The sequence below is a fragment of the Corvus brachyrhynchos genome, unplaced genomic scaffold, assembly GCF_000691975.1.
Source record: "Corvus brachyrhynchos isolate BGI_N302 unplaced genomic scaffold, ASM69197v1 scaffold1333, whole genome shotgun sequence".
Lineage (NCBI taxonomy): Eukaryota > Metazoa > Chordata > Aves > Passeriformes > Corvidae > Corvus > Corvus brachyrhynchos.
In genome coordinates, this window is record NW_008237395.1 from 295,045 (window position 1) to 308,009 (window position 12,965).

The 12,965-nt window shown below is 37.8% G+C and overlaps 1 long non-coding RNA gene across 18 annotated transcripts in view; it reads left to right on the forward strand.

Annotated features, from left to right (window-relative positions):
- Positions 1-12,965, forward strand: part of LOC108445845 — a 100,457-nt gene continuing 87,492 nt past the window's right edge. For all 18 annotated transcript variants that reach the window (XR_001860871.1, XR_001860859.1, XR_001860863.1 and 15 more), the window contains exons 1-3: positions 1-84; positions 4,583-7,820; positions 10,542-10,627. This is a non-coding gene — a long non-coding RNA (uncharacterized LOC108445845). The remainder of the gene's footprint in view (positions 85-4,582; positions 7,821-10,541; positions 10,628-12,965) is intronic.

Sequence of the window (12,965 nt, forward strand, 5' to 3'; positions counted from 1 at the left end):
GAGAGGGAAAACAGGAACCCAGAACAGCAGTAACATGATCTTGCTGAAGAACCAGAAGTAATAAGGAGCCACTGGTTTAAAAAAGTATGTATGTATGTTTGTATGTATTACCATCTAATTATTTAATAAATCTAGCAGATGCCCTGAAGATCCATCAGTCTTTTAAAGCAAAATGAAAATAAGCCAAAAATTTAAAAATTAGACTCAACTGCCAGAATTAGAACTCCAAATTTTGCTCTTTTGCCTGTGTTTAAGCATTTAAGTGTTCAGTTTTAGCTTGGACAGAGCCATGTACATCCAGCACTTTCTATTGACTTGAGGTTATTATTTACTCAAGAAATTATCTAGGACTTGAGGTTTTAAATTTTAGGCTTCTCTCCTTCTAAAGGCTAAGACACTTGAGAAATTCTGATAGAATGAGTACTTTTTAAGGTTTTTTGCAGAAGAAATAATTTATTTAAACCAAAATCAGAATTTAAATGAATATTCCCTTTTGAAGAATTAATTAAAATTAATTCTTTTTTTTTCTGCAAAGCAGCATGTGCATAAAATCTTTTTAATTTTTACCATCTTTGCTCATCCTGAATAATTCTTAGTGCCCTTGTGGCATCAAGATGGAAAGGCTAATGATCCTGCTGAGGCTAAAACTTTGGGCTTCTCTCTCTTTTTATCTTGATCTGGAAAGAACTATTCAGTGCATTCAGCATTCTGTCATTTTGTCTGATCTGTCACCCTGTGAGATTCATTCAAATATATCACATTTATCACTGGTCACCACAGGCATCAGCCTCTCTCTGTTGTACTGCCACTGCAGGGGATAGGATCAGAAGCCAGCAATTAGGGAAGGGTTAAAGAGACCTAAGGATACTGGGGAAGGTGACAGGAAAATTAATTTTGTACTTGAGTTCTGGTTTTGTCTGCTGAGATCTTCAGGAAATGTTCAACATGTCATCTCAGCAATTTACAAGTTTTTTTAATGTGATTTATCACTACCCATTTACAGCAGAGTTCCTGCTGTTCACTTTATAGTTTTGTTTTTCGTTGTTTTGGTGAGATATGACATTAATTTGCCTTCACATCTTTTATTCATTTCAACTATGCAAAAATTCCCTAATATGTATTACCACATGGACTCTGGAAAATACAACATATGATTGTAGTCAAGATTGGAGAAATACATGCACATATATTACGAAGAAACACAGAATTCTCTCTCGCAAGAGGTTGTGACAATGTTTGTGTATTTGGAAGAGAACTATAAACCCTCTTACTGAAGGCACCCAGTCCATTTCTGTAATTATCCTTGTGGTATTAAACAAGCCCAGAGCAACAGACAGGAGTGGAGTTTATTTACTGTTTCTTGCACTAAGCTTGTATACGAGTGATAATTTTGTTTTACACTTTCCCAAGCCAATAGAAAACAGTTGAGCACAACCTTTTTTAAGTGGTTTTCTGTCATTCTATTTTCATTAACTTCAGAAGAAGGATGGGATTGCGCTGGCTCACAAATACTTGCTTGTTAGGGAAAACAGTTCAGGTGTCAAGGTTTGTGGCAGGTGTAAATTGAGTGATTCCATATGGTCTTAAAAATTATTCAACCTCAGCATCAAATCCCATGTTAAGAGATTCAGGAAAATGCAGAACAACCTAATTTAGCACCTATCAGTTTAGGAACCTCTCTAGCTTTTCACTAAGATGGATGAACGGAGGAACCATGGCAGATCTGTCATATCCATGAGACTTTCTCTGGAAAGCTATTAAACTCCTAGAAATCATCCTAGAGCCTCTCATTACTCAAAAAGCAGAATCTCTGTGAGATAAGATAGACTTTAGGTGCTTCTTCCAGGGTTTAGTTCTCCTAGGCACTGGCAATTGTCCAAACTAAATTGACCTAATAATTATTAAATCTGCTTCGTTCAGACCTGGTACTGTTAAAGACAATGGTACTGTTTCTTAATTTCAAAAAATAAAATAAAAATTATGGCTGACTCACATGTTCCAGCTCTGTCCCCCTCTCTGCTATTGAAGTATTCCTGCCCTGCCTACCTCTGGCAACAACACTGAACTTAGCTGGAAGTGCTATTTTTATTTCCTTATTTAGGAGGTAGGTATCCTATGTCCTTCTATGAACATATCCAGAATGGAGCCATAAGGCAACCCATAAATCGAATTGATAATGTTTCCAGGGTGTGATTGTATGAAATCACTGGCTTTTATGGATCATATTTAAAATCATGATCAAATTCTCCTCATGAATATGGTATCTTCCAAAAAATTTAGAAGCTTTAGCTCTGGGTTCTAATTTTCCTCTAAAAAAGGGAAGTAGGATCTTGCAATGTGCGGAGAAGTGCCAGTGTGCCACAGGCCTGGGCAATTGCTTCCCTCAGCAGTGAGAGAGGAAAATGGGACAGGCAGTCATTTTTACCTCATGCTTTGTTTCAATCTAACACCGTTGCTTGGTAATTATTCCTCCAAAATACAAATAAATGTCACGTTGATGAGAACATTGTCAAGCAGTAGTAGAGAATGGTTTGGGTTTTAGCATAAAATATATTTTAATGGAAGTTTATCAGGCCTCGTTAGGTTGCAGGAAAAAGCAGTTGGGAGCCTTTTGGTTGTTCCAGATCACCAAAGTCTCCTTACTGGGTTTTAAGGGGGGTAAAAAGGAGATTGTTCGTATTCCATATGCAGTGTGTCAAAATAAATATATGCAAGAGCCAGTGACAGGAATGGTAATTGATAGGATGCTGGGAGTGATGTCATATCAAGTGCTAATCAGACTGCTTTTCCACTTATCAGCAGTACCACTCAATAACTGCCAACTTCCAGGTTCTCTGGAGCCTGTTGGAAATCTGCTGGGCTTTCCACATGACTTGGGCAGCTGTGCTCTGCACAGAATCCAGGGAACTCAAGCAGTGCCTTTCCACGTGGCTGACAGGGGCTGTACCATTTTTAATTTAGCAGAATAAGAATTGCACAGTAAACCTATATGGAATATTACAGCTGTTTTGGTAAGTAATGATGTTTAAATTTGGTCAGGTAATGACACATGCCGTTGTGTAGCTTGCCAAGCCTGGTTCTGCACAGTCAGCACCTAGATTTTGTTAATACTTAGAAAGATGAGAAACTCTGAAATGGAACTCTTAAAAAAAAAAGAAAAAGCTATATTAAAAAAGCCAACACGTCAAAACTTTCCAGCTGTCAAATTTCATGGTTCCACTACGAATCTTGGATCTTGGCTTATTGTCTTGGGTTTGTAGTTTTTTAATTAGACTTTGAATTCTAGCAAGATGAAGATATGTTTTCCTTTTTTTTTTTTTTTTAACAGAAATTAGTTTTCAGTCCATTAGCATATTTATATAAGTAATATTGAAAGCGACCCTTAGTTAAAAATTCACAGTAAATTAACTTTTCCCTTAATAAAAATGATATTTTAGAGCCACTTTAATTATCCATAATAGAACACAACACTAGTCTGACAGAAATTCTCACAGGAAAAATATAGTATATTTATATCTATAAATTTAGCTGTGTCAATTTGACTTTAAAGGAGCACTTAAGCCTAGAATTCGGTTCACACAAAGTTTGAGCATTTAACTCACATCAGGCGACTGGAAGAATATTAAACAAAAGTGGAATATCTTTTCCCTGTATAGGCAGATTTTGAGAATTTATAAATGTTTCCAATATCTTCATGGTTAGATATATAAAGCTTTATTTTAATTAGGTAGGCATATGTTAGGATACATTAGCAAACAAAATATAACCAATGTATATTTCAATATGCTGTTCTGCAAGCACTGAGATAATAATTCGAAAAAATAATTTATTTCAACTACAAACGGTACATCATAATGTCAGAGAAATGAATACAAATGCTGACGTTTCCAAGAATTAAGTAGGATTTTAGCTTTAGCTCTCCATCTCTTTCCCCACTAACCAAAATGAATATGTAATGCCTCAAAGAAAGTAGTTTCGTATTGTAATCTTTGATACCAGCATGATTAAAAAAAGCATTAAGAAAGGTTGATTTGTACACAGTGCTGAAAAATCAGTGCTGCCTGGGAGAATGATAAATAGTGGAAGCTGCTATTAAAATAGAAGTAATTGCTGATACATCTATATATATTTTAGCACTATTTTTAATTTGGGTTTTCTTATATCATTGCACACCATAAAAATTCTAGATAAAGAATTAGTATTAGGAAAATTTTAGAAGACTAACCATTGAGAACAGTCACAGCTGGGCCTAACTCAGAAATATTTTTTGTATTTAAAAAAAAAGAGCTGTTTTGTATTCAGCCCTTTGCCTGCTGACCCAGATTGTTGCTCAGATGGAGTTGTGGTGTGAGAAGAAAAACCATTCCATGTTCCTTGGGTGTGTACTGGAGTAGGACCATAAGCTGGAGGCAGTTTCTGGGTTCAGACTTGTGTATCTGGGTTGCTTAACGACCTGGGAAACTGTTTAATCTTGGAAAGGAGCATGTTATGGATTGTGTTTCCACGTATACTAACACAAGGATTAAATGCTACATGAGTCTCTGCTAAGGTCTGAGCAGATCAACTTGTTTGATCTTTGCAGGGTGAAGGAATAACTACTGGAGCTGCAGGAATTCAAGGTGACAGAAAAACAACATTTGGTAGGCATTTAAATTTGTCAGCCTTGCTGTGTGCAAGTGATTTCCTTACTTTACAGGAAAATTTCATCCCCGCATGTACAGCAAAAGAGGACAAGAAATTATTTTCCCAGGTAATCTTTATTTTTGGAGGCATTAAAAGTTTCACAATTTGTCTAAGGATGAAATGAAGCTTTTCTGAAGTTTATCACCTAATAATTTGGGCATTGAGTTTATCTGAAGTTTGGTTCCTGGACCCTGACAGTTGCCCTGTCCTGAGCAGGGATGAACAAGTAACTAGAGGAGAAGAGGGAGAAAAGGGTAGCAAAAACTGGATAAGTATTTAGGATGAAAATGCAAAAAGTCACATTTCAAGTAAAGAAAAACTTTATGGAAAAGGTTCATTTGAGAAAGTGTTTTAAACATGCTTCTGATGAAGGATTTGATAAAAGCACAAATAAAGTAAAAAAAAAATTAAATATTTGCTGCATGGTTAAGAACACTCATTTTTTAAATCACATAAACTTAAGTTTTTGCTTAACAAACTCAAATAGGATGGCAGTGCCACTGCACTGTTAAGGCCAGCTTGTTTAAGAAATATGAAACTTGGGCTCAATTCCTCCATCAGCCTGAGGGCATTTGAGTCCTGCCCAGGAACTTGCTCAAATCATGATGAAGTATCTCATTTTAAAAATTGGTATTTTTCCATGAAACATTACTTAGCCTTTTTCTCATTGTGGAACATAGTGCAGGGAATCTGTACTTTTTTTCTTGTTCACAGAATTTACCATCTTCTTTTTCCAGGAGAAGTCAGCATATTTTAATATTAAACAAAAATCTTGACTTAATAATCTCCCTGTGTATTAAGCTCGTTAAGAAGTATCAGGCTCTCCAATCCATTAATTTAATATGAGTAGTATCGCCTACAGTAACGTTGCTGAATTTATTGCCCAAAGATAACATTTGGATAACGAGACCATTCCTTTACAAATGACTTCTGAAAAAAATCACTGCCCTTATAGAACCTAATTTAATTAATCTTCTAGATGAAGGCAATAGTCAGTAGGAAGAATTTGATGTTTAGTCCCACTCTTATGAATATTAATATTTAATAAAATAATTCTTCGGTTCATGAGTACTATAAATGAGCATTCAGAGCTCCAGCCCGAAAAGTTACCAGTAGTTATTTTTGTTCCTCTGTTCTTGTAAACAAAGACTCTCGCTTTCCTGCATTTGATTTACACAAAAGTTTAACAATAGAAATATGGTGGAACTCTTGTTTAAGGGAGAAAAGCAGTAATGGGTGTGGACCGTGCCTGCCCTGAGCTGCCCTTGGAGAACTCCACCGTGTGTCTGCATGTATGATTTGAGAATTAACATTAACAGCACCTGACATTTTAAATTGTATAATTATGCTAAGATACATAAATAGAAGTACAGTTTTTAGGTTCTTGTGCGAAAAGAATCTGATTTCACTCTAAAAATGATGTAAGAAGCCTTTTTCTTTAAAAGACCAGAATGAACCAACCTTTATCTTTTCGCACATGCTGAATTAACACAAGCAAATCATTAAATCTGTCTCCCGCATTTCACCCCTTCAGGGGCTCCCTTATGACACACTGAATTTCTAAATCTCATGGTATTCAGCATTAGGCAGCTTCAGCTCCCATGGGGGGCTGTACACTGAAGCTGGACTCAGCATCTGCCACACAAACAATTTGCCATTTCTGTGCAAGATTTACACCTTGGGGTCCAGCAAGAATTACAGGAAATATATTCGCAAGCAGTGTGGTGTTTGTGCTCTCTTAATTTTTGAAAAAAAAATTAATTAATTCTGCTCAAATCACATTAATAAATACCAGAAAGAAATGGGGCATTCATGTGACCCTCATAAAGGGCAATATCCCTCAAGCAAGATTTCATTAGCTTTTTGAGACTTAATTCAGTGTTTCCTGGAAATGTAGAGAGATCAAGTATTCATTGACCAGCATTTTCCTCCTTTCACTAGTAAAGCGCTTTGTAAAATGAATTAAAATTGAAACAGTTATTTTGCTTGAAAGTGCCCTCAAAAGGCATAAAGATATCTAAAGCTGGATCTGAAATGGTTCTTGGAAGGAAAGGGAAAAAAAACCTGAGAGAGTTTGCACTCAAATCTAAATGTTCACTGCAGTTTTATCTTCTCTGTGCCATTCTCAAAGAGCAGCTTTTACTCAAAATTGCACATTTTCCTTCAAGAGGGATGTGCTTTGTTGTGCTTTGGTTGTACAAGAGTTCTACAGGTAACTGTGAGTCTGCTATGGGCTGGATCTCCACCTGCTTCCAGGTGCTATGGCGTTTCAGGATATTTGGCTGAGTATTTTTATCTTCTGTAATAATTCAGGTAAGTCATGTTTTAGACAAATTTCTGTTCTTTAGACTTCGTTGTTGCAGTGTGGATGAGCAAAGGGAATTCACTTGCTCACTTTGCTAATTTGTGACAGCAAATTGATACCAAAGGCTCTACAATCACTCCCTTGGTAACACTGGAGTAGGAATAAAGGGGGGAAGTGTTACTGGGCTAATACGACAGATACAGCACTGAACAACCATTCCTAACCCTCTGGAGATAATTACTTCAAGCTCAATAAAGTACATGTCCTCTTCACTGTTGCAGCAATATCTCAGATGATTTTGTGTTTTGTTATGGATTTAATTCCACACCCCCATCTCCCCCCCAGAAATGCTGTATAATATTGTGGCTACATATAGAATAATAGGATATTTTTAGAGTAAAATGTATGTTGATCTGCTTCATTTAAACAATTGATTATTGGAGGAGGCAATGCCATTTTTTGCAGTACCCTGTTTATGTATGAGAATTCTCTGAAGCTCGGCAAGTTAGTAATTCGTGCCAGCAAGCCTGTAACCGAGCTCTAACATTTCTAGAAGGATGTAAGTTTAAATATTGCGTCTTCTAGAAACACACTTCTGCTCTTGTTACCATGACTGAGCTAGATGCAGCATGTGAAGGCAAGATGGAGAAAGGGAGAGTCTGAATCTGAATTTCTGAGATAATGTAGGAGTGAAAATCAGTCCTATCTCTGTTTTCAAGATGGTGTATCCTGTTACGCTGTCGTATCACAGAACGTTTGTACCGAAGTGTGGTTTTCATTCCTCGGTTATCTATTTCAGGTACTGTGAAGAATTTCCCCAAGCCTGATGAGGGTGAGTTGTGGGAGGTGATTTTTAAATGTTGTTACACCTGCAGGGAACAAGACACTTCCCTTCTCCTGCCATGCACTGCACAGGGCAGGCTGTATCTTCCACTTGGGTATATTGGAAGATGGAACCATTGTGCCGTGGGTGTAGCAGGCACATGTGTTTCTGTGTTGCTGATTAATACAAAAAATGTGAGGCCTGACCTAGAATAATGCTGCATTTGTAATTCAGTGTTTGTAGAGATTATGGTTTTTATGTCCAGACACTGAGGCATTCATGTGACGTGGATATTTTGCAAAAGCTAAGAAATAATGAAATAGTATTGTACTGACCTATGACAACTGTTACAGCAGTGCAACAGCTGCTGATCTGCAGTTCAGTGAGAGATGAACAAAACTGGTCGATTCACCTGCAGAGCACCGATAAAAATTAGTAAGAAAGCAGGAAGTTAAATAATGAATGAACACCCAAAGGTGAGAAGGTGAAAGATGAGCAGTAACACATTCTGGTGCTGGAAGTTAAGTTAGAAATTCTAATCAGTCATTAAAATAAAGGGTAAAGATGGAAGAGTTTGCTCAGAGCAAAGGGTTAGTAAAACTTGAGCAGCAACTTCAAATGCTAACAGAGGAACTGAATCCCTGCACTTCCCAGGTATGTTGCTTGCAGACTCACTTCGGAGTACAGCTATTTGCAGATGAAAGCTATTCTAAAGTAGCAGCATGGAAATATAGACTGTAAATTTAGCTTTTAGAAAGGAGTTGTACACATTTAGGCAAACAGGGATGGAATGAAGCACAAATGCTGGTAGCCAGATACAAAAGCAGGATTCTGCTGTTCACCTGAAGTTTTCCAGAGCAACCAGCTTCCACAGAAGCCCAGAGCTGACCACAGCAATTACGCAGATAAGCTCCCGCTTCAAACCACAGCCCACAGTGCTGATAAAACACACACCAGGAAAATAAGTATTTTTTCCAAAGTTATTGGTGGTTACTTTCTCTCGGATGGGAATCTCAAAGAACACTTGTGTTGCTTGTCATGTGGGAGTTTTACATCTTGGACTCCAGTGAATTCTCCTACCCTGAACAGGCCTGTGTAGAGCCCAGATGGTCAGCTGGGGCAATTGCTATTGTCCCTGCTGGAGCCACACTGTCTTGTCCTACACTGTGTTATCCTACTGCAAAGGCTGTCAGGGCAAACATGGTTCATCATTAGCCAAGGTGGTCTCTTTTGGTAGAAAATGAGTGCGTTATTTCTGGGAAAATGCTGGGATCCAGCGTGCTCTGAGTTGTATTTAAATCCAGGGCAGGGAGACCTTGGCACACGGGCCGTGTCCTTCATTCTGCTCTGCTCCCCTGGGGCTCACCAGGCACGGCTGTGCTTTGATGGTCCCTGTGGGGCCCACACGGACAGATGGCGCCATTTTGGGTGAGGGGGACAGTCTGACGTGTTGGATAAGGGCAGGGGTCGGGGTATCGATCTGCCATTTTGGGTGAGGGTGTGGGGGAAAGCCACTCCACTGTTTTGTGTCAGGCTGTGGGGTCCCGCCACCATTTCGTGTGAGGCCACGGCGTCACTCCGCCATTTTGTGTCAGTCTGTGGGGTCACTCCGCCATTTTGTGTCAGGCCCTGGGTTTGGCCACCTTTGTTTGTGTGTGGACTGAGGCTGACTGAGGCTCAGCGGGTGGGGGTGGAGCAGTGATGTCCCACCTATGCAGATCTCGCCCTGTTCTCCCCACACTTCCCACCTGGTTGTTTGGAGCCACTGAACCATCCCCCTGGTCTCCTACAGGGACAAAGGGGAGGTATTAACTACTCTGTATTTAATATGCAAAACAATTAAAATAGCATACGCCATATGGTTCTGCTTTCCTTACAAGAAGTTAAGTGGTGAACTGAGGAGGAAGCGCAGATTTGCCAATTTTTCAAGATGTGAGATGATCAGATTTTAATTCTTCCCTATCCAAAACTTCAGTACAAGGCAAATGTACTGACATAAATGCCTTCTAAGGTGCTGAGAAGGTCACATTTGTCATTCACAAAGCTTTCTGGGCCTGAGCGGAGGTCCCTGCAGTGGTGTCAGGATGCTCATCCCATGCTGTAAATTCTCAGTGGAAAAACCTGGGATGAAAATGCACTGTGCACATGTTTTTCAAGGGTTCTGTCTCTGCTTGTGTTTTCTCACGGGGTAGGTCACTTCTGACTTCCCGTCTGGAATGTGTATCCTTAAAAGCAGTCATTTATTTATCAGTTGATAAAAGTGCAAGACTTCTATTTCATAGATAAATAGTGTTTTATTTGGTCATAGGTGATTATTTGTATTAACATGTAAGATAGCATTCTTAAAAGAGCCACTATTTTCTGACTGAAAACTTTCCCATTAAATTTACTTTGCAGAGAGAACTGCACAAAGACTGGATTTATTACTCAACAGATGCTTATCACATTGCTCAATGCTCTATTTCATGGTCCATATTCATCATCCTTTTTGATTCTTAAATCTACACCCAATTTCTTTTGAACATCTGGTGTTCTTTCTCTTCTGTGTTTGTAAGAGAATAATTTGTTTGGGCAAAGTGTTTGTTCTTGTAATGCTCTTAATCCCCATGGGTGATTGAATCATAGGCAGGAGAGCTGGACTTCTGTGGTTAAATGGAAAGAGGTTTGCAAGATTGTTTCATTTTCTGATAAATATATATTTATTCCTTCAATGACTTCATCTCTTGGCAGCCTTTGACACAAATCTGCTGATGCTGAGAACTGTCCTTGCTAAGGAAGTAGTCCTGTGAACCATTGATCTGTATGCAGATTTCAAGGTAAATTAAAAAAACCCCCAACCAAACAAACACAGATTTCTCTTTAGAGCGGGCATTAAACTGAAGAATATAGTTTATTGCAAATTTAAAAACTGATCAACATATTTTTGCATTAGGTGTTCGCCATCTGCCAAAGTATGTTGATTTGATTTTTGATGAGCACATGGGACTGTGGGCATAATGTCATCTGAAGAGCTCATGCAGCAGCACTGAAAATGCAGCTTGTATTCTTGACATCTCAGTAGAAAACTTGAAAATCTTTCTTCCTTTTTTAAGTCATAGATATTTTCTGATACTTTTGAATTATGTTATTTTTTAATTTTTTTACTGTCATATTTGATGAAGTATCAGAAGTCTGGGAACAGTGAAGCCTTTTTACAACTTTTCATCTTGCTGGTGCCTTGTCAGCCTGATATACGTAAAGACTTATGTGTATTTTCCCAAGAGATTGCCATTTCTCAGACAAGTGTTGAAATAGTAGTTGACATCTTTAATAAGAAAATGGAGCCAGGGAACAGAATGAGTAAATTAAAACAGCCATTAATTTGATTCTAGATTTGATCTTAAAAAAAAGTCTAGACATGAATTAGTATTGAAAGAACTGCCATGATTATAGAATTAATCCTTGCCTGGAATCAGATATTAGAGATTACTTATGATCAGCCAGCACAAATTCAGAGTCCCACAGCTAATAGTTGACATAAATAACTGGAAATTGAGAAGTGAATAAAATAGCTAAATGGGAGATGCACTGGTTTATGAAACAATTTCAGGGTACAGTTGTTTTTCCCTCTACAGAGAATGGGTAATCTTTTTTATAAATAAAATAAGATTTGACTTTAAAGTATTTTTCATTTTTTCCAAGTTGATATTTTTATATGCTTCTTAAGTGGGTTAACTTTAATAATTGCTTATTGATTGTTCATAAGCAGTGGCTCATATGCAGTGTTCATATTCTTTGATTGTTCATATTTTCTGCCTTGTTAGATCACTATGGATTTATTCAGAATCTTTTCCACTCTTGAGCTACCTGAAAAAATTTGGGTCATCTGTAAATTTTGTCTATTTGTATAAAATACCTGAAAAAAGTAATGCAAACATCATTTATTCAGGTTGTTTGGCATTCAAATTTTCACTTGCTAAACATCATCGTTAAGTGGATTTAAAGTATCTATGTAGGTTTTATCTGTGTGACATAGGCCATTTTCCCAAGAAATTATGTTTTAAAATGGGAAAATGGTCAGCTGTAATGATTCATCTACTAACACTGAGAAATGGGAAAATGTATTGGCAATTTGTAAATATTTCTATATTCTTTTTGTGCTCCTATTGCCTCTCAGTTGTTCTGTGCCTAAAACGGAGAAGATGATGCAGCTTTTCCTCACAGCTGTAATAAAAAAGGTTTGTGTTTGGAGAAGGTGAATGTGGCTGACATTATGCTTTTTCTCAATATTTTTATTGGAAAATCTAGTCCTTGTGAATTCAGAGAAGTTTGGAAGAGCTAGAACCTGTTCAGCAAAACAGAAGTTTGTCCTCCCCAGTATGATTTCTGGAGGTCCAGCTGCTAACTCTGGGTGTATGGGATTGCCAAAATTTGGAAGTGTCATTGAGGGATTTTATTTCCTTCCAGGATAGGTCTCTTAACCCTGCTGTGGTGAGAAATAAAGGAGGCCTTTTTTTGTGTGATTGGATTCTAAAAGTTTGCAAAATAGAGAATAAGTCTGAGACATGAGTAACATGTGGAATAAGTGATGTCTAAACGATGACTTCAGTGACAACTGGACACTGTCGTCCCCTAATTTCTGGTACTCAGTGCTTCAGAGTCTTTGTACACTATCAGACAAGTTTCTAGGAAAATTCTGAAAGCAGTCAGGGTTTTGGAACCGCAGCTAGTGGATGCTATAACTCACTGCATTTAGTTTTTAACTGGTGCAAGCTAAGTAAGTGTCTAACAATGTTTTTGAATGAAAAATGGAACCATAACTCGGCACACTTCCAAGAGATCACTGAGGGGCAGCATTTATATCACTGAGCAACTTTATTTAATTGCAGTTTTTAATTCTGTTGAAGATTACTTTGCATTTTTAATCTCTGGTGTCCTTACTCTGATCCGATCCTTTTGTTCTTAAGTTATCACTGAACAGTACATTTTAGTAATAACAGTACAAACAACAGCTAACATTTTTTTCATTGTTGAGATTTGCTCAGCCATTCTGTGTCCAGCTCTTGTAGGTTTTTCAAGTCAGTTTGGAAGAATACAGGGATCACTTCTACATTTTTATTGTTTGTGAGCAAGTCTGTAAAGAGAAAAAGTAGGGAGTGTGTGGCTTTTGCAGCA